The sequence below is a fragment of the Cinclus cinclus genome, chromosome 4, assembly GCF_963662255.1.
Source record: "Cinclus cinclus chromosome 4, bCinCin1.1, whole genome shotgun sequence".
NCBI lineage: Eukaryota > Metazoa > Chordata > Aves > Passeriformes > Cinclidae > Cinclus > Cinclus cinclus.
This window is the reverse complement of record NC_085049.1, coordinates 45558433-45584672: the sequence shown is the minus strand read 5'-3', so window position 1 is coordinate 45584672 and position 26240 is coordinate 45558433. Positions and strand designations below refer to the sequence as shown.

The window sequence follows — 26240 nt, the reverse complement described above, 5'->3', positions numbered from 1 at the left end:
TTAATATAAATAACAAAAATAAAAGAGAGAAGAAAAAAAAAAAATCAGTGAAATCTTCCATGTCTCATCACCAGAACTTGGAAAACCAGCTTTCTACTTGACCCCACTCAGGCTCAGTGATTAAGTAAGAGAAGGCTGACCTTAATCACACTCAACAACCTCATCACAGTCTGGCAAAGTTATTGCAGACAGCCCATAAAAACCCACTAGATTTTATTTTACCCTTACTCCCAGAAGTGCACATGCACACAGAGCTGCTAATTCAGGAAATGGAAACCAGAGAAACAGCAGTCACACAGCTGGTCATAGAACCTTAATTCTTTAGAAAATTTAATCCTCCAGCAAGGTCATACAATGTCACTAAAGCATCTACTGCACACCGTGTGTACTTCTATACCTGATTCTCATTTAATCATCTGACTATGAAGCTATATCCCAGCACAGTGTGAGCTAACCAAGCCCTGTTTTAACCAAACAGGTTAATGTTCAAACCAGCGAAGCAGCACATGCAGGTCAGCACAGAGCAACTCACCCAGTTTCTTGTACCATATGGGGAGACTGGAGAGAGTGCAATCAAAAAGGTGATAATCAACCTTGAGCTACTGCCTTACATAAAACTTATCTTCACAAGGATCTTTACCATCTTGAAACATAAGGAAACTAAAGTATGGCTAGCTTATGAAATGCTCTGAACCTTAAGATTTACTATCTTCACTACAGCATTAGATAAACTTTAAAAACATATGATTTTAAACTTCTTTTTTAAATAGTCAGTTTGCACTACCTTAGGCTTTTGCTTGAAACTGGAATTTCAAAATAGTTATTTTCGCTGGCTGCAAGAAAAGTTACTTTCAGCCAGAAATCCTCTTGACAGAAATCCCCACTGACACAAAATTACTGTGATATTCCTCACCGTGTGGCTTATTCAAATTTCACCTTTACTGATGAAGATTTCCAGGCAGTATTTAAAATACGTGATTGTTCTTAGACTGGTAACAATTAAACCCCACAATTTCAAAATCATAGTACTTTTGACTAACAACTGTCAACACCTGGGATGCATTTAATATAGCTATACTCCATTGAATGATCTCAAAAGATCTGGATAAACAGAAGTCTATTGCACTACTATACCTCACTACTCCTGCAAGAGGATTTCAGATATTCTGACTATTGATATTCCAGAACAAATGTAAAATCTGTTACAAATATGTGAAGGATTGCACATAAATGTACTGCATACCTTCCCCAGATGAAACTTGTCTTTTATGTTTTCTACAAAATATGTGCAAATATAAGGTCCCCAAGTGGTAGAATGCAATCAGCTGACTTTCACACTTATAGTGAAGCTTTCATTACACTGTAGGCATATCCCACTGTGTTAATCCCCTCACAATGCAATTATCACCTACCAGATGGGATGGAGCATTTAACAGGCTAAGGGGATTATCTTGTCCTTTGCTCTGCCTGAGTAAAGTGCACAGAGATGAGCAGTTATCTTTAACTGCAGTAAAAAGGACAGTGAAATGCTTTGGCAAAGCTATCTTCAGCAACGAAGAGAAGCAGTCATACTCAACTAACCACTGCTCTTGAGAAGCAGCTTCTCACAAGTCCCAAAGAATTCTTTGGTGCTCCTTTAACAATAACTGGGATAAGAAAAGGACTTTTTTTTTTGCCACGTAATCTCCTCTTGTGACACATCATCAGAATAACAACTGAATTGTGCTAGAAAGCCAAGTCACTGATGCATATGTGGTACTGTACTAATGTAATACACAACCCTGAGCTACAATACAGGAACTATATAAGTGGAAAAAAAAACATTCTGCCTTTGACCCTGTAGATTTTGATCTTATTTCTGCAAAGGTTTATACAAGGATGACTACATATGCACTGTAAAGATTTCTGTGTCAGTTGGCCAGAGCTCTCAAAATATACGTCTATAGCTGCTGCAAGAAAGTTAGTATGTCCAAATATAGTCTTTCTACTGAAAAGTTGACAGGTATTCCAAATTCTCCACTAAATTCAAACTTTCTAAATGATTCTTTTCTATACTGATAATCATATATGACAGTGGCCCAAAAAATTAATCAAGACTATCCCCTGAAGACTGAGGAAGTACAGTGATATTAATATGGAGTCTGTCAAGAGCATGGTTATAAAGAAATAAATGAAGAAGACTTTTGATAATTAGATAAATATTGATATTTTTATTGGAAATCCATATTTCTACATGACACCTAACAGAATTGTGCTGCTGAAATCCAGAGAACAGAGCAGGCTGTAGCTGTAGGGGAAGAGGGGAAGACTGAGGAGCCTGCAGGGCTCCTGTCTGCTACCCAGCATCACTGCACCAAACTATCCTGAAAACCTCTGAAGACTTTTTGCAGAGACTGACACATCCTCACAACAGCATTTTGGCACTTGATTTTGTGTTGCTCAATGCTGCCAAGTGAAGCAGTTGCATGCAGTGTTCAAGCAAAAGTGTTCATGCAGTAGTCAAACTCCCAGTGAGAGAAGGGGTACAAGCACTGGAGCTCATTCCAACACCTGCCTGCAATTGAAAAGAGTTGTCACCTGTTCTTAGGGTGAACCACAGCAGAGATCACAACAGAGAAATCTGGTGGTACAATTCACACTGTTATCCAGCCCTGTCACAAAACTGACAGCACAATAACATGAGGCAAGCCGCAAACAAACCAATAACAGAACAAGCAGGAACTGGGATTAGAGACCTAAAACGCAGCTGCTGTAGCCAGGTTGCTTACTCTGTGCTCATTCTGAAGCTAAAACCAGCAGCCAATTTATCTACTTCCCGATAGACACTGGTGACAGTGAACGGCTGGCAGACTTCTGAATCAGAGCACTTATCCCCCTGCAGATTTTTATATTACAACAGGTTTATGCAGTGACAGTGTCAAACTGTTGCCAGGTTAGCAGCAGTTACCTTCTGATCCATGTTAACTTATTCCAGTATTCACTAACACGCTCATTAGTCACTCATGCTTCAAGCATATGCACAGATATTGGAAAAACACTGTTGTGGTACTCTTTGTAAGAAGGTGTGAGAATAATTGGGTCTGTGCCAAATGCAGGGAGATCTGCAGATGGAACTTAGTTGCTTATTTCCTAGGACAAGAAGTAACTGGGAAACATCATACACAGACTGCAGCTCCCTTTTCACAGACTGACAGATCACTGCCCAATCAGCTATGAAAGTAAATACAGCAAAGTTCATTAAGCCCTTACAAATAGATTTTAAACCCTTTGGAAAGTAACAAGAACCTGAGAATTTGGACCTTCATGTACACAGTCTAGGGTGGGGTGAAGAAAGGTAGAAATCAGCTCCTATATTTAAGTTCCTCTTTCATATATACACACACACGCTCACATATGCCAACACAATCTCGCAGAAGTTGTATGCCAATTGCACGGCAATTTTATTACGCAAAGAATTCTTGTATCTGAGACTAATGTCATGCAGATCCCTCTCCTAATCCTCTAATTACTCTTCCTGTTCTACTGTGGGAACTCAGTTATCTGTTTCACAAGACACACTGGCAGTGTAACCACTCATTAAAAATGTAAAAACGGTGCACTTAAGTCAATTCACTCTTCAGCGTAATGTTGCAAAAGTACTTAAAACTCCCACTGGTAGTCCCATGCAAAATATTATTAGAAAATATTCATGGTGACAGAGGAAAGAAAGGGGAGGAACTACATGTTAGGATGGAGTTAAGAGAACTAACCAGACACGTGGCCACAAACCACGTCCATTTCTGATCAACTGAACACACATGCTTCTTTCAAAGCACAATCTACACCTGGGTCAGGGCAACGTTTGGTATCAACACAGGCTGGGGGACAAACAGACTGAGAGCAGCCCTGCCAAGGACTTGGGGTGTTTTGATGAACAAGAGGCTGGACATGCAACAGCAGTGTGCACTTTTAGACCAGAACACCAACTGGATCTTGGCTATCCAAAGCACTGAGGCCAGCAGGGCCAGGGAGGGGATTCTACCCCTCTGCTCTGCCCTGGTGAGACCCCCACCTGGATTGCTGCGTCCAGCTCTGGGATTCCCAGCTTGGGAAGGACATTGCTCTAACAGAATGAATCCACAGAAGGGCCACCAAGATTATTACAGGGATGGAGTACCTTGCCTATGAGGAAAGGTTGAGAAAAAATAATTATTCAGCCTGGAAAAGAGAAGGTTTGGGGATATTTTAATTGTGACCTTCCAGTACCTGAAGGGAGCCTACACAAAATATGGATCATGTAGTGACAGGACAAGAGGGAATGGCTTTAAACTAAGAGTGAGTAGGTTCAGATTAATTTTAGGAAGAAATTCCTTACTGTGAGGGTGATGAGGCACTGGCATAGGCTGCCCCAAGAAGTTGTAGATGCCTTGTCCCCAGAGTTTTCAGGTTGGATGGGGCTGTGAGCAACCTGGTCTAATGGAAAGTACCTCTGCCATAGCAGAAGTCTGGAAATAGAAAATATTTAAGGCCCCTTCCAGTCTAGGCCATTCTATGATTCCATGTTTAAAACTCACAACTTCAAACTAATGTTCATCAAGCAAAACGCAGTCAGAAACCTGGGAAGACCTTTAAATTCTTCTGTGGAACATTTCCTAACAACCACTACAGGAGAACTAGAAGCACTGTAAAAATGTTACAAACTCTTAAGGATCTAATAACTAGTTTGCTGTGGTCATTTACCTTCATTCTTCAGCTGAGAAAATAACACAAAACAAACAATCAATACTTATTTAAAGAAGATTTAAAAATAAATATTTTTAATTGTGCAGAACACTGCAGTATAGCATAATTCAGCACACAAAAATGTCTCACCAATAATTGAAAATATCTTACTGAAACTGCATTTGTATGGGAAAACTATTAAAAATTTTGTCTTAAGTGGCAAGAAAATCTTCAAAATTTACTTACAAAGAGGTTCTATGAGTGTATATTAATGTTAGTTTAACAGCCTGAAGCAAATTATAATATTAAAAAATAAAAACTATCTACAGTTTTTGTTTTGCCCATATTACTATGGGCAGTGGTCAAGGAGAGATCGCTCACACCATTAACAGAGCCAAATCTAAACTAAGATGATACCATAAAATCTCGCAAGAGAATGAATATTTTTGATTTTCCATAAAGTACAAAAACCAACTTTGAACTACAACTGATTAAACTCATCATCTTCATGAGAGATTAAAACTATACACAGTAAGACAAGTTGAAAAAAGAAAGAGAAACCATTTTAGGAATTCTAGCAATGCATCTTCCCTTTCCTGCCTCTCCAGCAACCACAGTGTTTGCCAACAGGCACGCTACCATTACATGGAAGCAACTGTAAATTGTAATCTCGGTTTGATGTTACAGAGCTCCTACCCATTTATATACTATTGCTACTGATGCTGCTGCCTAGGTTTTAATAAGCAAAGGCAATAATTTATTTCTTTTCTGTCACAAATCACTGTTTTCACAGAAGATAATGCATTTGCACATCGGAAGTATCTGCAAAAGTCACCCTTAATGAACCTTTCAGTGAGAAATAAGTGTCTCTCAAAACACCTATCAAAAATCACATGAACCACCAAATGAGCCTGTGATTTAAGTTGAAATACAGAATTTGGAATTCCATCAGTTGGTTTGCTAGCATAAATTCAATTTATAGTAAAAGAACTACTATTGCTTATGGTCCTATTTCTCAGTGTCAAAGACAGCTCCTATTTAACCTTAAGTGGAACTAACATACAGTAGAATATGTATTACCAAGTTGCTAAATGCAAAAAATCTTTTTAATCTCAAACCTTCAGAGGTAAGCTGAAGCTTAAAAAAATATGAAAAGTACACTGGTACAAATAGATTTCATTTTCTACATGAAGGACAAAACAAAACTAGAAGTCGAGATGCTTTGTTCTCTCATCTCGTAATTGTAGTCTGTCTACTTCTTCAAGGAGAATGATAACCTCTACCAGGACACTGTATGATTATGCTACAATAGTCCTTCAAACAGCAACATTGTAATACCAAAAGAACATCATCATAGCAAACAGAATATTTCACTATATTTCTCCTTTTGTTAAAAAGCTTTTGTTTTCCTTGACTAGCTTACTACTGGCACAGTTTTGTACCCATTGTAAGAATACAATACTGTAATAGGTATTCTGCCTTTTTTTTTTTTTTCCTGTGTGACCTGCTCTGGGTGACACTGCCTTGGCAGGGATTGGACTAGATGATTTTCAGAAATCCCTTCCAACCCTAATAATTCTGTGATCTTTACCAACTGGCTTCATATTCCTTTAAGTTACGTAAGTCTTTAAGTCTCAGTCTCAGAAACATGGAAGACTAAAAGACCACCATAACATAACAGACAAATCTGCCAAAAAACTTTTAAGTTGGATAGCCCTTAGAATAAACTCCAGGTACTTGGATCATATGATAAATTGATTATTTTCCAAATTCATACAGCACTGTAGAAAATAACAGCAACTACAGATTTACATAGGTCAAGTCTCCAAGTAGTTGAAGATGTAACTGATCTCCTTAAAACACTGCATAGTCCCACTGCATAGTCCTTCCTTTCAAAAATTAACTATGACAAGATGCACAGCAATCTACATGCAGGAACTCCACACAAAACTTCTGAGCTTCAAAGAAATAAAGGACATACAGTTATGATTTTAGACTACCCTCCACTCATATTATCAAGAGCAACCATCTACAGGATGAAGTTTTACAAGTATTCTATGAAGAATAATAATAATGCTTTCAAATGCTACACTAAAACCATGAATCTATCCTGCATGCAAATTCTATCCAAGAAATTCAGTCTAACATCAAACAAGCCACAGAAAACCACCTGAACAAGATCAACATGCTGTTTTTAACCATATTTAACTCCTATGAAATAAACATCTTAAAACACTCCTGAAATAGGACAGCATAGGAGAAGTAGGAAAAACTATCCTACCAAAAAAGTAAGAATAAACCAATATTGAAATTACTAAAGCTGAACTGGAAAACTGTGATCACAAGAAACTCCATTTGGTCTTGTAACATGGTTGACACTATGTCCATCCTGGGACGAAGTCCTACAGGTTCTCTTCCTGCTACAGACACAACACTTGGAATATATTAGAAACCAACAGTAGTTGGGGATATATGACTTTTCATTAAACTGGATGCCTTTTTTGGGTGTGATCAATGAGTTATACTCGTAAGAAAAATAATCTTCTGACAGACCATTCAATGAAATCCAAATACATACAAAAAAGACTTTTCAAATGCAATCAAGGCAGCAGCAGATTTGCAGAAGTGACAAGGACAAACACTCACACTCTGTCTACAGCAACCTGGGGAGAAATCAAGATGATGCCCCATTCATTCCATCTTAGTCAGTGATATGACCTGAGAAGGAGCCGTGGGTCTCCTCTGCCGACATGGCCATGAAATCACAAGTCCTGAGTGCTGCATACATCTGCACATCCACAAACATACTGTAAAACACACAGCTGTATTTTCTGTCAAGGACACGGTTTAGGAATTTTGTCCATTGGGAACAACGACTACTTGTCTGATATTATAAAAAAATAAACTTTTCCTTTAAAAACTGGTACTTGGTTAATGTAGGGAATGGGCCAATCTTAGGAGAAATTCTGCTTTAAAGTTGGAAATAAATAAGCAAAACCCCTCAAAATTCCATTCCAGAAAGATAATGAAATATCCTCAAATAGTCTCATCATAAACTACTACAGTGGCACTTTTACTGGCTCCTCAAAAATTTATTTTTTCATCAACCAGTGTTTTGCACCTCAGCAATAAAAAACTACCATTGCAAGGTATCAGAATGGCACCTTCCTATCTTATTTTGCTTGATAACCTTTGACTCATCCCATTACGTAATTCAGAAACATACTGGTTGAAAACTACTTGCAGTTCAAACTAAAAACTGATTTTGTAATTGAAAAACATTGCAGTTTGCCACATGAGCTGCATTAGTGCTTTTGAGCCTTTCACTGTTGACACAAGTTTGGTCATTTATCAGAAATTACCCTTTTATAACAAATTAGAATAAGATAACCTCTTATTCAGCAAGTTCATCTACCTGGATTTTATTTCCAGTTTCATACTTTGGCTTGCCTTTTTTGATGCTTTGTAGCATGTTCTTTTAAAAAATAAATAAAAAGACACTTTACCCAAATAGAAATGCTAGATTACTCAGTTACCCTCTAGAGACTTCCTTAATAGAGCATATACAATTGTAAAGCCCAGCTTTCAAAGATGAGAAAACTGCTACTACTCTAAGTTTTCCAGATACAACAAAATCCTACCACTCCCTCCATGCCCCAGAGAAAGAAGTTGGAATGTGGCATTTTCTTAAACACAGCAATCCTCAGAGCAAATTAACAAAAATGCAACTTTTGTGTTCAGCAAAATTGTGTTGCAGCAAACTGGCACATACGGCCAAAATCACATGGTGCATGTACAGTCTGAAAGCTGAAAGGATCAGGTAACTGGAGAAATGAACCCAAAGTAAAATCACACTAAGCACATGCACATTGCTCTGAATTACCTAGAAACGTGACAAATTCTATAAATTTCTCATGGAAGCAAAAAAGGAAATTGTGACCAAAGCCAAGAACTCAAAGAAGTTTGCACTTGCTAATCTAAAAATTAATTTCTGTATGAAATAAGTCATAGAACTGGTTATAAGAAACTTCAGCTGAAAACTTAAAGAGGGGTGCCAAGCCAAGATACAGGGAATAAGAAGCTTGAGTCTGAAAAAAATTGTTGTAGCTTGTAGTGGCAATAGAAAATGGGATTTTAACAGGGACATACCATTCTCACCTCAGAGTACTGGTCCTTCTTCAGGTAGTACTCCACCTTTGCTAGAATGCACCAAAACAGGCCAGTTCTTTTAATACATGTTTCGTGACACGTGTTTGGGCATGTAGCAGAGAAAAGATTCTTAAGGGACATAAATGCACTCCTATGAAGAGAGTTAAGCAGGTTAAGTGATAATCAGACAGGCCTTAAGACAGGTTTGGAATTCTAGCATCTTAACTCACTGAATCCCCAGACAGGTCAAATATGTTAAAAAATAAAAATAAAGACAGCATGACTTCTAATAAAAAGCTTAGAACAGTTCTGGGAGAAGAAAAACACTTTTAAGACTTTTCATTCATTCCTGGTATTTAATAGTCTAATATTCAAAAAAGACACTTTAAATAGCAATTGTAACAGAAGCCAACTAAGATTGAGTAGTTTGGACTCCAGTTTCACAATTAAGAGAGCTGCAGTGCTAAGTATATTTTCTCCAGTAGGTGTTACAGCTTTGATATCAGCATGACATAACTTTGCCACCTCTGATGTTTGGTATCACTCGCAGCTGCTTAACAGTATTTTCCTCAAACAACAGTCAACTCAAGACAGTGCACAAATGGACCAAACAGCGTAAACTGGAAAACTAACCAGGTCCTGGTCTACTCCCAAGCCAGCACTACAGTCTGACTTCTGAAGCAGAGGTAACTGCTCCCAGTATAAAAGAAATGATACAAAGGTTTAATTATAAGGAACATCTCAAAAACCTTTTATGCTGATGAATCCTCTAAGAAGCTATCAAAACAAAAGAAAATCCCTGGTGGAGTAACATGCGAACATTTACACTGAAATCAGAATCAGCCAAAATCCGAAATTATTACAAGGAAAGTTAGTTGTGAGGAAAGAAGAAACAACACTCTCAGATTTTAGGTAGGCTGATCCCTCCAGGGGGTCAAAAGTGGAAAAGATCTGCATCAAGGACACAGTCAGGGCAGAAGTGGTAGCATGGGGATGGGAGTGGATGAGTTGGAAACATGAAGGTCAGCTGGGCCTCACAGGCAAGGGAAGATGGTTGCAAGGACAATGTTGATATGCTTGTCAGTGAGCAGGTACCATGACCACGTGCCTGCTCTATAGCTGTGAGTGTTGGGTTTTTTTCACCATTTCTCTTAATTTTACATCACACCTAAGCCAAGCTGACAAGAGTTTCATCTGCTAAGTGCCTCCAGCTATCTCTGTAGTCATTACCTTACATACTGTTCAAGCAATATTTAACACTTCTTACACAAATTAGTTGAAATGAAAAATGCTAATGAAAAAGCTTTCTAGATCTGTATTCCTACAAAATATTAAGCATTATTATATGATGCATGTCACAACATTAGGTATCCTGCATCTCTTCACTGGACACTTTTTTTTGGTTCATTTACTGTTTAAAAACTTTTGCATTATGTATCAGACATGGAGATAAAAGCTTGCAAACAAAATGGGAAAAACAAACTTGGAAGTGTTAATTCAATTTTGGTTCATAATCACATTATTTAGGCGTTTTCATCATGTCAAATCTTATTTATTGTATGATAACAATAAAAGATTAAAAATTAAAGAACAGGGTTCCTTGCACTTTTTATTTGCTTCCAGCTGAGACTCTCAGCCAGGAGCCTAGATTTCTGCATCTGTGCTTTAGCTAAAAGGGCAACCATTGCTCAAGCTGGGACATTTCCACAACGATTTTGAACAGGCTCCTCTTTCCAGGAACACTGCAGCTACCTTTTTCTTTTTTGTTTTCTTTTTTTAAAGCACAGCACCAATTCCACTAACTCTTTAAGAAAGCTGCACTGCCTTCCTATTTCTTCCTGGACTGAGTCAAAGCTTTCATGTCTGGTTAATCTAAAATACTGTATTTTAAATAAGCCCTGGTTTCCTGAGCATTTCCTGCAGTTAAGCACTGTACAGTAAGATACAACAGAATATTTTTTCTCTCATTACTCTGATGGAGTTTGTTGACATTAAATAAATCAGTACTAGACCCATTTTTCTAGTCCAGCTTCTGCCAGGATGGGGGAAGGTGTGTTGTTGGTGTTTTGGGCAGGGGTGCTTTCTGTACAGGGAGCACAAGGTAGATAAATCTTCTAACTGAGTAAGCGAGTAGCTATTTTTTATCTTCTATTAGTACATTCACACATACAGTATTTAATGTAAGCTTTTATAAACCATTTGTTTGAAGCACCTCAAGAAAGAGGTAATAACAGTATTTTTAATTTAAGTTGAATTTTAAGAAATACAGGCTTCCCTTTGGTTTGGGCTTTTTTTTTCTCCCGGAGGTACTCTAAAAATAGAAATAGCTGAGAACATTCTGGCCAAAAAGTTTATTCTGCACACATAGCACATCAAACGTCTTACCTTAAAACACAACTGGAAACATTAAATATGTTTAGTGCATTGAATCCTTGAAGGAAAAGAAATATTTACGAGACGCCACAACCTCCTGGCAGAATACTTGCCTCTCAGTGAATCTCCTACTCCAGACAAATGTTACAGTCTCCAAAAGCAGAAACATTTCCCAAGAGCACAGACAGGTTAAAGTCAAATTCACTTCTGTGTTTTTGGAGTGTCCTCCTAAACATACGTATGAGTCTGAGTTTTCAAGGTAAATGCAAAAATCCAAAAGCAAGTCAAAATTACAGACAGACTTTTACCCTTTGGTTATTTACTGACTATGGTTTTTAGTAAATGAAACTCTTCAGATGCTTCCTAAATACTCCTGGGCCTGTTTCTTGTAACCTTCTGATTACACAGCCAGGCTGTGCTGTGATTACAGCTGTGCTACATTCATATATAAACTGAAGTATGACAAAACAACTTTGGATGTTTTTACATCATATCTGAAGTACAAGGCCAAACCAGTCTTAAAATAAAATTGCTGGTCTTTCTGGCCTTTTAAAAGAGATAACAGAAAAGTACTGGAATAATTTATTATTTATTGTTATTTATATTTCTGAACTGCAATTCCTCATTATTTTTCATCATTTAAGTGATACTGCTCCACAGTGGAAAAGATAAATTACAGACTGAGCTCCCTACCATGCTATCACAAATGCAAACAACAAGTGAAATTAAGGTAAATGTAGCTATCGTGCCTTTCCACTGTACTAATCTTCCACACATTTAATTGAAACCTCTCTAATCACTCTGCTGTCCATTAAAGCTGTCAAAAATTGAATTAGACTAGCTATGCACCCTCTCATTTATGCACATGGACTTAGTCAGATTCTCATACTGTAAATAACTGGCTTTATGCTGTAAACTTTGTTCACATATCAGAAACTGAAATAATGTACCTGTTTTAAATCAAAACCAACTTTTCTTGGAATGGACAGACTTTATGCCCCAATACTTTAAACCAGAGCTACCTCAAACTGGCAGTCTATGCTCAGACTGCAAATGTTGCTGAGACCTGGCCCAAAACCCAGACATGGGATGGTCCCCTCCACCTCATACCTGCCTCACGATTTCTCAGAGAACAGTAGTATATAGTGTTCCAAAACAGCACACAGATGTTTAGTGCCTCAATAGCCTGGTAAAACAAGCAACAGGGCATTGTTTCCTGTTATTCTGGTCTCAATGAAAAAAAAAAAAATACTTTTACTGAAATTGAGACTACTCAATCTTCAGCTAACATACGTACTTTGCTCACAGTTTCTACTTCTGATTTCACAAGATTCCGAAGTTATCCTGACTAGCAGCATTACTTCACTTTCATACAAACTCGCAATAGCAAAACACTCAAATTAATTTAGTCTCAACATATTTCACCAGCATTGCAGATGGGGAAAGCAGAAGATTTAAATCACTACACCACAATCTGATGCCAAATTCTTTCAAGTATTCTCAGGGTCAGCCAAGTCCTGAAAGAAATTCTTGCTTGAGTGATACCATCCTGTTCCTGCCCTCCCCCAGCCTGCACAATTTTGAAGCAGAATCTTGCAAGCTTTGTTTAAAAACCAAACAAAACAAAAAAATCGTCCCAGAATGAAATCTTGTTCTGGAAAGATAAAAACTAAGTTCTTTACTGTATTCATTTAGATTTTGAAAATATGGTAAAGTCATGAATGTGTCTTTAGCATCAGGCTGGCAAGAATATGGAGTGTGACACATTTCATCATGAACTTATATACCAGATAACTGGAGGCAGCTACATGTTGCATAACTTTATAGTTATTCTTAATTTAAACAAAACACCACCCAGATACTGCAGCTCTCTTTAAGTGACTGAAGCGTACAGTAATTAGCTCTCAAAAACTTCAAATATCAAAAGTGTTTACCAATAGTGGAGCATTCTTTGTATTTGATCTCCTTCAATACTGTCATTTAAAAAAAAAATTGTTTATGTAGCTCTGTGGTGTCATGTTTTTCCATTAAATACATTCCTTGCAGCTTTTGTTAATTTCCCCCCTCTTTTTGAAAGGAAACTTTCCCAAATGTTTATTGCTACGAAGAATAATGATCCTGGAGGCAGCATAAATGAACAGCCTATAGAGCAAGCACAGTGCACAATTTGGAACTCCCAAAACCTAGCCAGGCACAAAAAAGTATGCTTTCCTAGCTCTGACCAGTATTTATCTTCAAAGTAGTTCAGAAACAGCAACACTATTAATGTACACAGGTAAGTATAAAAGAGCCAAAAATACGTATTTCATATAGTGACTAGATATATATCATACATCAAACACTTTTTGCTTATTAACGGAAAAAAACCTTGACAAGACTAACCATATCACCCACATCTAAGTGAAATGCTGAAAAAGAAGCAGACACAAACACGATTTTTTTTAAATAATCTGAACTTAAACAGCTATCAAACAAATTATAATGCATACAAACCATTTGCCTCCAATACTGGAGATTCCTAGAAAGGAGGATTTACCTCTAAAGTACTGACATGAATTTTTTAAGCAACTGCAGTGAAGAGTCTAGATGATTCAATAAATTAAACACCTAACAAAAGCTTTGAAAGCAGAACAAGGAAAACCAGATACACTACAGATAGCTGGTAGAATGCCCCTTTACATAAGTCTCAAAGGATTCTTTGAGAATAAGATGGTTTAGGATACTTTAAAGTTAGTTTAAAAGTGATAGTAAATCAGCTACAGGGAAGGTGGAACACAAACACAACCACAATGCACTACAAGCTGCAACAACAAAATTTTAATGATAAGCAAGTTTTTGGATTTTTAAGTGACAGAGAGAAACCTTCTACACATTCAGTGGACAAGTCTTACATTAAGAGTGTAAGTTATATACTAAGGGTTTGAATAGGAAGATTCTGACTTGTGCTTTATAATGAAAGATTGAATACAGTGTGACTCCATCACTGAGCAGAGTTTTCCTAAGTGTTTAGCATAGTGTTTCACACTGGTGAAGTCTACTGTCACAGTCCTGCTCCTGGCTGGCTCCTTAAGTTTTTAGCCAGCTGGGTTCTTGGTCTAGCTGTGCCCTGGTTGCAGCCATGGTTACAGTATGGCATAGCAGGTGAGACAATGTAATAGCCACAGCCCCAATTTACAGTATCTTAATAGCCAAGAAACTGTATCTGAAGATCAAGGCAGGCACCCTGTTGTCCATATTCACTTTATCAAAAGGATGAATTCTTGTATGATGGAAAACACTATTAAGCAAGTATACTAAGTAACTGATCATCTGTGATAGTAAAATTGAACTAGTGTGACCAATGAAGTTGCCATCTTGAATTTTTCCATCATGCCTGTTCCACGGGGGCTGCTGGCAAGCTGCAAACACAAGTAGCAACTGAGGTACCACCGATTTACTTTTGGTAGGTTATACTGAAGTTCACACAGGATTTGCTACAATACATTGTCCAACCATTCCTACAGCAGTACAGACACCTCTGGGACAGGAGCAAGAGCATAGCTGAGGGGAGTGAGCATATGCACCACCCCACTTCCCCTGCGCAGGGTGCCAGTCAGCACCCAGCAGCTGCGCATGGTTCTCTTTATTTGCTCAATTGTCTTTTCACTGGGAAAGAATGACAACAAAACCCTAATAAACCCACAAAAAGATCGTTACTATTGTTACCTTCGTGCTTCTCATATAATGCCAAACATTAGCCCCAGTTTAAAATTTCAACTGAAAAAGAACAAAAAAAATGATCAATGCCTGTAAAGTAATGATTCAAAAACACTAAAGGAAAATAATCTGTCAGCAAGCCATGAAGAGCATACAGAGAAAACATGCATGATCTGAAACTCCTTTTTTTGTTAATAAATTTGCTAAACTTAAGATTAAATGCTTAGATACCTTGTTTGGGCAGACACAGCCCTAGTTAGCAGATAAAATTAAGGAGCTGTAAATTTTCTTTCAAAAAGGACTTAAAAGTTTTCACATTTCGCAGTACTTAGGAAGAAAAATTCTGCTAAGACTTTCACTATACTGCGGCTTTGTGCACCTTGAAAGTATTCTCTGAATCCTTTGTGTATTCATTTCTATGGGCTTCCTGTGAAGTCTATAGTAAAATTAATTAGCAAGAGATCGAAATGCAAACCTTTAGGTTTTCTACTTTCAGTGTCGAAAGTGCATCCTTGCTAAGTTCTATTTTTCTGCTTTTGTTATTATTTTCCACTTCAACAGCCTTCTTTTTAAAATGTTGATAAATTTCAGAGGGAAAATTATTTCAAATATCAATTATTTATAGTGATCCAACAAACAAGGAACAAAAGTTGTGACTTAGCCTAGTTAAGAGAAAGACAGGAGCCCCTCTGGGAACTTTGTGACTTCCAGTACTTATTTGATCTTCTACTCTATATTGATGTTTCTGAATTTCTTCTCATCAAGAGCAAAGTATGCATGCAGTTCTCTACAGCAATTTTGCAGTCCCTTTCTGTACAGATTACTAAATTTTATAACTGGCCTTGCACTTTAACATAAAGTAGAACTCCACTGTTTGCTTCCTCTTCCTTTATATGCTCTCAGGGACAAAAGTATCTTGTGAATTGTGGGCTATGAAATACAACTTTCTCATTCTTGTTCAAATCAACAAAGGATTTAATACAAACAAAAATCTACATCTGATAACATTCTTACAAAAGCATCCCTCAGTTCTAAGTCCTGTTCTAAAATACCTACTTTTAAAGGAAACAAAACAAAGTCTTGAAGGCTTCTGTAAAATTCCTTGGTACAAAAAGCGCTAAACTGGAAACGAGACAACAGGGATATAGAAGTGCTCAATCAAAGGTTTCTTTTACAAGGCAAACTCATTTTAATGCTTCAGAAAGAACAAAGCTGAAGATTACTCTCAATAAATGAATGACTTTTCATCTGTGGATCCAGTTTTTCAAAACAGGTCTGTCTGGTGCTGCTTCATGAAGTATCAGATCTAGTCCAAATTTAAATAAGCTGAATCACATCCCATGGGGCTCTCAAGCTCTACTAGTCCTTATTCCTCCTACCCTGGCACCTGCATGCACCACTGACTTTAGGAAGGGATCCTATTGCCTGGTTCAGAATATATAAATTCATGAATGAATGACAACACTCATCTGCCTTTGTTATCACAGCAATTAAGTCAGGACAACTTTTGTCGTCCCGATACCAAGGATATCTAGAACTACAACTTTTCAAACTCCTCATTACCAGTCTACCCACACCACTGCTGCACTTTATAAACACCGGCTCTCACCTGCACAGGGAACTACAATACCACACCACAGGCTTCTCTGGTCTCAGCTTCTTTTAAGCTCTACATGAGAGACTGAGGAGAAACTCACTGCCACAAAAATCATTTTTAGAAACTACTGGGGAAAGCCACAGTCCCTAATGGCAAACTACCTACCCAGCCTTGCTCTAGAAAAGCCAAAACAATATGGAGACTGTCTTGGACACAAAAGGAGCGCACTGATAAATTACTCTGAAGAACAAGAAACCAATCCATGCCAAGCATAACTTTTCCCCCAGCCATTTGGGATTCTGTGACAAGAGTAGGAGCCCATAGGAGAAAGTTCACATTCACATTAAAATCCTCAAACTAAATTCTAACTGAGCATAACAAACAATACATGACAACAGAAAGGAAAAATTCTTCAAAATCACTTCTGGGACTTTCCATAGTGTACCATTAAATTTAAACACATATTGCCAAAATGTAAAACAAAATAATCACAAAAGCAAGCTATTCTTGAGGTTTACCGACTCTGCTGCTCATCTTAGCTTAATGAATCCTAAGCATGTCATGACATATTCCTGGGAACATGACCATGCTACTTTCAAATGCAATTTGGCAAAACCCCAAAGCTAACTCATCTGTTTTGAACTTCATGCTTTATCATATTCATGTTTTTCCCCAATAATTTGTCAGCTTTTCCTAATCCACGAAGTCCAGTCCACCCAAATTCCTCCCTTATTTGCAACAAATTTTACATTTAAAATGGCATCATACCCGATTTAGAATCACCTCCTTCCTACTCTATGTTTAGGCCATAAATATAAAATCTGGCTGTACTGCATAGCACCACAGTTTGAGACTTGTAATAAAAAACAAAGCCACTGAAATTCTACTTACTGATGTTAAAATAAAAGACAAAACAGTCCTGAAATTGAACCTTTCATCTTCAAAGATGATTTTATTGAATTAAATGCAATGATATCCCGAACTATTTCATATCATTATTCACAACATACATTTCTGTATGAGCAAAACAAAGGGGGTTTCTCGTGGATCTTTTTAGCCATTGCCATTTCAGCTGAAGGAACACTAGGGATTCCAGAGAATGTTTATATGTAAAGCAGACTGTTAATACAAAGGATTTTTTTTTAAAGGGGATAAATAAAATATGTTTCTTATTCATATTCCAAAATGCAGAACTCAACCACTCACTGTGTGGCAGAACTGCTGTAAATTTACAATCACAGAACCTCAACTAACTTATGTTATGATTACAGACTGCAGTAAATGACACTGAAGTGTAACATCTATTGCACTATGTTTCAATGCACTCAATGTAGCAAAACCACCCATCAAAAACTGAAGATGCTAAACCACTTTATACATTAGTAAGGTTAGAATTTGGCAAGACTACCACTTTTGGGAACACCATGTTTACAAATCTTTACAGAAAGTATTTGCAAAAATTTTTAAAGTACTTGTAAAAAAAATTTCTCTTGGCCATTCAAATGCATATATACAACATTCCACATCACTTTTTAATAAAAACTCAAAAAGTTAGGGAGAAGATCAATATACATCAAAGCCAGTTCCTTCAACACCTCGTAGCTGAATCTACTACCAAAATATTTTAAAAATCAAAATCTTACATTTTGAGATCGAATCTCCACTCCCTTATAAATAAAGTTCTCCTCAAAGAACCTTAAGCTCACTGAAAAACACAACCTACCTACACACTGTACCATTAATATTTTTTGTCTGCTCAGGTAAGCAAATTTTGACCGATGACCACTTCCTGTAAATGAAGCAGATTGATAAAATATTATTAGCAAAATATATTGCTATCTTCCAACCTTCTTCCAATTCCTACTGTTCCATAAACAGGAAAAAGATACATCCAAAAACATTTTATACACTGAAAATAAAATGGGAATAAACTAAAAAGGTCCGGAGTAGTTTTAAAGAAAAACCTAAATGCCATTAAAAAAACCCCAATTATCACACTTAAACTAAAGCACGAGTCATTGTCTAGAGGAATTTCATTTTACAAACCAAATCATTACTCACTTGAAGATAAAGGAAAAAAAATGGATTAGCAGCAAGTGCTGGGGTCTTTTTTCCCAGAAAAAAAATTAAAGCCTGCAGAGATCTAGATCTACAGTATCTAGAGACCCTTTCTCGAAACAGAAAGCCATAGATGTCTTGATCCTGTACAGACAAGTATACTAAGTAATACAGATTTGCCTCATAAGTAAACCACGTAAAAAATCACAAATACCCCTGAAGTTATTTTTAACTGTGTAATTTATTCTCTGCTAACCCCAACAGAACTTGAATACTGACAACTCTTTCTATTATCCATCTTAAAGGAAACTTTTCCTCCTTACAAAAAGACAGAAATGCTTCCAAACCCAGTGTTCAGGACAGCAAAAGAACAAGCTCAAGTTCACGAACCAAAAAATTTTCAGAGATGACTGGAAAGACAAAATCTGAAGTTGAAAGCAGAGAATCCCTATTTCCAAGTCCAAAGAAGAAGAAGGAAAAGAAGAAACACCCCCAACAGAAAACTTCGTTTATTGAGAAAATAATGGGAAGATAAATTAAAAAAAAACAATTAAAAACAAACAAAATAAAAGATCACCAAAAACCATTGGGAAAGCAGATGGTGACCTTTCAGGGTCTAGAGAAGGAACCTGCTGTTGCATACAATCACAAAGTTGTAAATTTTTTTCCCCAGAAGGCCAAAGAGCACATCCACACTGTAAGAGTGATGCCCAAGAAGAGGCAAAACACCAGGTGTGGGTCCTGCAGCCGCATGGTAGAACTCAAACCAGCATTTTGTATCATCCCTTCTCACATTACTTTCCTACAGTTGTTTATCTCAGAACAGTAGCAACATTTCAAAGCACATTTGCTAACTACTTTGGACATACGTATTCTGCAAATTTTTTTAAGCCATTCAACCAAAACACTTTAGTGAAATTATTCCCAAAGCACTGACACTGTAGGGGACCTATTCAAAGAGGCTATCACCAAACACAGTCTAGAAAAAACAACCAAGTTGCCCAGGTCCACAGCAGTCAGCCCTGTGGTCCCTGAGGAACTCAAGTGCACCCCAGGTCCACTGCATTATGCAGCACAACCCAGTTTGGCAACGGTAGAGCAATGGGAGGAAGAAAAGCAGGACAGGCTGCTGTCTGCAGTGTTGCTACACCAGTGTACAGCACACTCATCCTCATCACATCCGGCAAAGAAACAGCAGGACAGCAAGCAAATTGCTGTCTTCCTCATTCCACTTCCAGAAGTTGTAGTCAACATGCACCACCAAAAAGCCAGCAGAAAGTTTCAGATGCCCTTGGCTCTGCAAACAAACCTGGCCTCCCAAGTTACAAAACCAGATAATCCAGAGACACTCTCTCTTCACCAGCACTAGCTAGCAAAGAGCAGTACTGCTGCCCAAAGCAAGTGTACCAGCAGTGGTACATGTGTCTGACAGCTGGCTCTTCATCTGACAAAATGGAGGTGGTACCAAATATTGTGGAAAACCAATTAGGTGTGGAAGAGATTTCTGTAACAACTTTGTGGGCTATAAAAAAGTACAAATTAGACCACCTAAGTCTTACAGGAACAATCATTCTGCCTGAAAAGGGACTGAATTCTTCAGGAGCTTCAACACATAGGCCTTCAAACTTGACAGCTTTCCCAACTCCCTTATGGTTAGATGCTAAGTTCACCTCACACTCCCTAATGCTGCTTTCTTTACTTGCCTTAAAATGTTACAATTTCAATTCTAGCATTCCTGTGCTTAACAATATTAAGTACTCCTTCTAACACTGTAATCATTAAGACTGTACTAGATTTATTTCATTAAGTTCAGACTTGCTATATGTGGAATGGCTCCTGCCAACGAGTCTTACAAACCTACTGATGGAAGCATGAACCATAGCTGGCATGCAAATAATAATGAAGTCGTACAAAAAATTAGAGAGAAAGGATTATATTATTTTCCTGAACAGATTTGTCAACTTAATCACAGCATCAGCAATTGGTATCAGGGTATAATCCCTAAAGTGTCATAATTTCAACACAGAACTAGATTGCTCATTTGCCTTGCAGAAAGGGCTTGGGTTGCAAAGCCTCTCTAGGCAGTGTCACAGAAGGAGCTGGGTTTCACTCAGTTCTTTCTCCTCTCTTTACAGCATCAAACAACTACACCAAACCAACCTTTCGTTCAGATGCAACAGCAGGAAGGCCTCTCACACCATTACAATGTGAACTTTACCAGACCAATTAAAACAGTTCTGAAATTCCACAACACCCCAGTCTCATCACCCCTTGGACAGGGACTGATATAAGTCTGGAGTGGGACCCTACTCAAGTTACCAAAACAAGCAAGACTTGAGAACACTGTAGCCAAACCAAATTGGAAATAAATAACTTTTGAATGAGAAAATACCAATCTTCATGTTTTTGTTACATATGTAAATAATGTCATATTAAGAAGACAACCTGCTTATCCAAATATTACTCTATTTCACCTATACAAACACAAGCTCCATTCTCATTAAAATCACCCTAATTTCACCTAATTTTCTGTTTTATAGGAAATGAGAATTCTACAGCTCAAAGGCCACGCATGCATCAAATTGTATTCCTCTTTTCCAAATTAGATGTTAACTTGATTAAACATTTTGCAGGAAATGTGAGATTCTCCCTAGCAAAGAGATACCTCATACTCAAGAGGAGCAGTTGCTGCCATATGGTAGTTTCTGGTTCCTGATCTTTCACTTCTCCGGAAGGTAGGAGCCAGTATCTATCTACTGGGTAATACCATTAAATGGCTCTCAAACCCAGGAGAGCCCTTAGACAATGTTCCTCAGGAACCTATCCCCAGCATCTGACCACACCTATCCAAATTATCTCCAGCTTCCTAAAGAACCCTTTTATTCAAAGCAGTGTAACAATCTTGTCCATTTCATTTCCCTCTCACTTTCCTTCTCCACAGCTTCAGCTCTTCCTCTCTGCATTTCTGGTCCAAATTGCTAGAACCATTCCTTTTTAGTCCTTGTAACAGTTAATATACTTCTTTAAATTAAGTGTTCCATGTGAGGTCCTAACATAGTTGAATGCAGCCACTGTATTCCACTAGTGTTTTGACACAGGCACTCCGATGAACAGGTGCCAGAACAGTGCCAGTTTCCCTCTTTCCCTCAACAACATACTGCAGGTTTGAATGTTTTACTGCTCACTGCAAGCACCACCTCCTTTCCTGCAAACTGAGCAGCAATCATCATATATTTGCACTGTTTGGCATTTCTGTATTTGCCTTTTTATGCAAGGTGCATACATTTATTTTCCATTCTATCAGCCATTAAGTCAGGAAAAGTATTGACCAGTACTAGGCTCAAAAAAATGCATATGAAATGTGAAATTTCCCTACAATTTCATAGTGTAATGTTCATACTACAGTTTTCCAAACAACTTATAGAAGCTGCAGTCTATGACACACCTCCTTAACCCGGTTATGTAGGCTACATACATATGTTTTAGTGTGCCAAAAGGTCTTGTTGAAATATACAGGATCTACTGCTTCTCTACTCAAACATTCTGCTCCACCACTGGAGAACACCATTGTTTCAGCACAGTTTGGTTTTGTACAAAACCTTTCAAAACAAGTTTCAAGAATAACACCCAATCAGACTCCATCAGCAATCTAAGTTTAGGCTTTAGCTTTACAAACCCTAACAAAGTGACTCACCCTCCATTTTAACAAACTGAGAAAAACACTGCTAGGTGTTTAAAAATCTTAAAAATAACATTATTTTTTAAAAAAAGGAACCAAAAAACCCTCCAAAAAACAATATACACTAAGAACTATCTTATTTTAGAAGAAAGTAAGACAAAGTAGAGGTAACAGAAAAAATAAATTAAAATCTATTAAAAATAAGAAGAAAAAATGGCCATTAACATTAGACTTGATAGAACAAAAAATTAAAACATTTTCTCAAAGAACAGCTTCTCTTCCTCCCTCCTCTGTTTGATTTTTCATAAAAACTATGCAGTATTCACACTGACAATCCCACCTTGAATCTTAGTTTGGACAACTGTCTCAATACAAAGAAATCTCAGTTTAAAAGAAACAAACCAAAATGCACATGAGAAGGGCCAGAAAAACTGTGAAATGTTTCTTCAAGCATTCCAAACTTTAATACAAAGCTAAATGCAAACTTTAATGCAAAATTACAACAAAAATGCTTTTGACATTAAAACCTTAGGTCACATAGAACAAAGACAACAGGAAGTATTTCACTATTGGAAAGAATTCATTATTTAATTTTCAAATTCCAGTAAAAATTCCAGTCAAAACAGTGTTTATACTCAAGCATATTAAAATATGCATGTCATTTTGGAAAATTTCCTCTACGTGAAACTCAGATACAGCTTTTTATAGTCTGCTTCTATTTGAGATACATTGGTTTAATATTTGCATTTTGAATACTGCCTGTGTTTTTTTCCTGTAGAATAACTTTGAAAGATGCTCCCTCTGTAGCCTCAGAGTCAATAGTCTTGACTATTGATGGACAATTTCATTATTTTTAATTTTGATTTGCATTTGCCATAGTTGAGTATTATTTTTTCCAGCACTGGCTTTTAAATTCAAATATTCTTATATTGCTTTGACTTTACACACCTGAAAAACCTTCATCTGATCAGTGATCCTAATCTCAGCCACTTCAGGTAATTTTCAGGAACAAACTGTCCAGAGAATTTTATTTATTTTTTTTCCCTTACTGAGAAATAGCACTGTTCTCCTGTGTGTACTAATGCATAAATAATAATGATAAAAAAAAAGGTTTATCTAGGTAATAAGGCCCTTTTGCATGCTCCACCAAACCAACCAAGTCTGCAGTACAGGTTCTGAGCCAGTAATTGAAGAACTCAGCCACATTAAGAATCCTGCTTTCAAAAGCAACACCTAGGTTTGTCTTATCAACAGACAAGGGAAGCGTCAGGAAAGGAATCACTCCTGGAGTGATCTAAAGCCACTGCCTACAAAAGATGACTGAAGAGGCAGGTGAATCATATTTCAAAACTTGTTGGTAGTAGTTAAACACAAGTGAGGAAGACGTAGTCACTGCATCTAATGGAGCATACTTCATATTTCCTCTGATCTTACTTATTGGAACAAAGCCAATAATGCTAAATTTGTCACACCAGAATTCTAATGGCTCACGCTAAAGAGAATACGATCATTTTATTTGTCACACAGATACGCAACCAGCATCTGAAAGGAATAACTGAACAACCACACACCATAAACTTAAACAAAGTTTGTCGCTTACTGTATTTATCTGCAGGTCATTTACTCTCCCATATTCTATTTCAACTGCATCTTACACTCACGTAAGACAGCTCTACATTGACATTACCATCTCAGGACACAGCACTTGAAGCCTAAAGTAGAACAGGCATCAATGAACTGCACTCAGGACAATCAAAAATTATTTATAAACTGCTCAAACGTGCAGAGCTTTGGCAAGAGCACAAAGTAACTACGCAAAAGACAGTTAAAAGAAAACAAACATTAAGCACAAAGGACCAGTAATCTTGAATGGTCTTTTACTACAGATCCTACCACTATTAAATAAAGTAGGAGACAGCTCTCAAAGCAGAACCACCACTACTTTGCAGACAAATTCACCTCCAAGACTCAAGTGTCCCACTTAATATGTACAGATGCACAGAAATATCCAAGTTAATTTTCTAACTGCACAGGTAAAATTAAGTAGGGAAAAATAAATACTTGGAGCTTGTTCTAGCATCAGTTTCTCCTTTAGCCAATTCATTAAATAAAATCACCATTGTCTTTCTTTGCATATCTAAGTCCAAATTAAAACAATGGTTTACATTCAGAAAGAGTCATCATCTGATAATTATGAAGAAAAAGAAAGCAGGATTATGAATGACTAGCTTTGACATATTAATGGAGAGATAATCCTGAAACATGCACATTTCTGTATACTTTTCTGTCAAGTATATTTGTAAGCAAAAATGAACCTCTCTACTTGCTACCTTACAACCACATCCTTGTTCACTTGCATCACTAACGATCCCAACAGAACGAAGACTCTCATTTCACCAAATTTAGAAAACCGGGGTATAACAACTCACAGATCAAGATATAAAGATATAAACAACACACAACATGTGTATACATGCACATCTCAACAAAAAGGTCTCCCAACTGAGTACAGATTTCAGAAGCTTTATCAACTGGTAAGATTTTAATTTTTTTTTTAATATAAAATTCTTAAAATGTAAGTTTTATTTTATCCTTCCTGTCCTGAAAAGATCACAAAGGGCAATGGAAGAGTATTTAAACTCATAAAACCTAAGACAATATTCAGTTTCTGGCAAACCATATTCACATTCAATTATATTTCTCAACTGCCTAGTTCAAAATTTTTCATTAGCCTGTACGACTTGACAACTCCTTTTCATCTTTCACTTTTAATTCCTCCACATATCGAACCTCTGACAAGATAACTGAAATCAACATCTCTTATTTGTGTACAAACTCATGCCTTTCTCAGCATTTGGGACAGCATATACACTGAAGATTTCATCTGGGGAGTGAATTTCCAATGGAAAGACTACTTAGTTTTAATAAAGATGACTAAAAATTACAAAACATTCATTTAATTAGATTTCAGACTGCTAAATGGATAAAAAGAGTCAAGCAAATGTTACCACAAAAGCCCATAAAAATTCCAAAGGCACTGACTTTGTCCACGCTGCACAGATATAACAAAGGTTTCTTACAAGGAGGAGTAGTAAGAATGAACACCAGTAGTCTTCTTAGAGAACACATTAGCAAGAAAATCTTAACGTACAGGGAAATGTGTGGAAAGTGATTAATCGACATCACGGTAATACTGAGCCATTTCCAGTGCTGAAATAACCCAAACTCAGAATAAACATGCAGATGAAAGCAACTACACATGGGTATATGGTAAAGAAAAAAAAAAAAAAAAGTAGTAGTAACTATGGTTTGGGCCAGCATACATTGAAATGACAATTTCCTATTGATACTACCTGCTTTTATGGTCTCATCTCTCTTCTTTCCTCTACTTGCAAATTACAGCTACCTGGGTCATTATGCTTTACAATAGCAATATATACCATCATTGACACCCAAAGACAGCAACCTCTCAGTCCCTCCACTTAATCGCAAGACCTGTGCATCCCATCATAGATTAAGTAAAACTAATCCTAATTAAACTTTACATTGGAAGGAGAAAGCTGTTATGAAAACAACCCTAAGGGCCTTAACTCCAGGTAGCAGGACAAATTACCCCAGTCAGTTGTAGCCAACTGAATAGGACATAGGCAAAATTTCTGGGCACTGGGCCTAAAGTTTTCCATTGAAAAGAAAAGAAAAAAGGATGCTTCAAGTCAACAATACAGTTTCTTGAGTATCAGCTAAGAGAACTCTTTCATTCCCACTGAAGGAAACATCACCATACCTTAGTGCTGTAAAGAAGCCAATCAATTAGTATTTTACTGCTACCAGATCCGCAACACTAAAAAATACAGATACTCCCTCCATGACACTCACTTTCATATTTCCATTGCAGTGTCTTTAAATCAAGAGACACCAATTAAATTTCCTGAATGGCTAAGAGAACGGCCAGTCACAAAGCCTGAAGAAAAAGGGCGAGGAGAAGAT

General features: G+C 37.2%; 1 protein-coding gene across 1 annotated transcript in view; it reads right to left on the bottom strand.

Moving 5' to 3' along the window:
- CNOT2 (CCR4-NOT transcription complex subunit 2) overlaps window positions 1-26240 on the bottom strand; it is an 81047-nt gene that overhangs the window by 31449 nt on the left and 23358 nt on the right. The window lies entirely within an intron of this gene.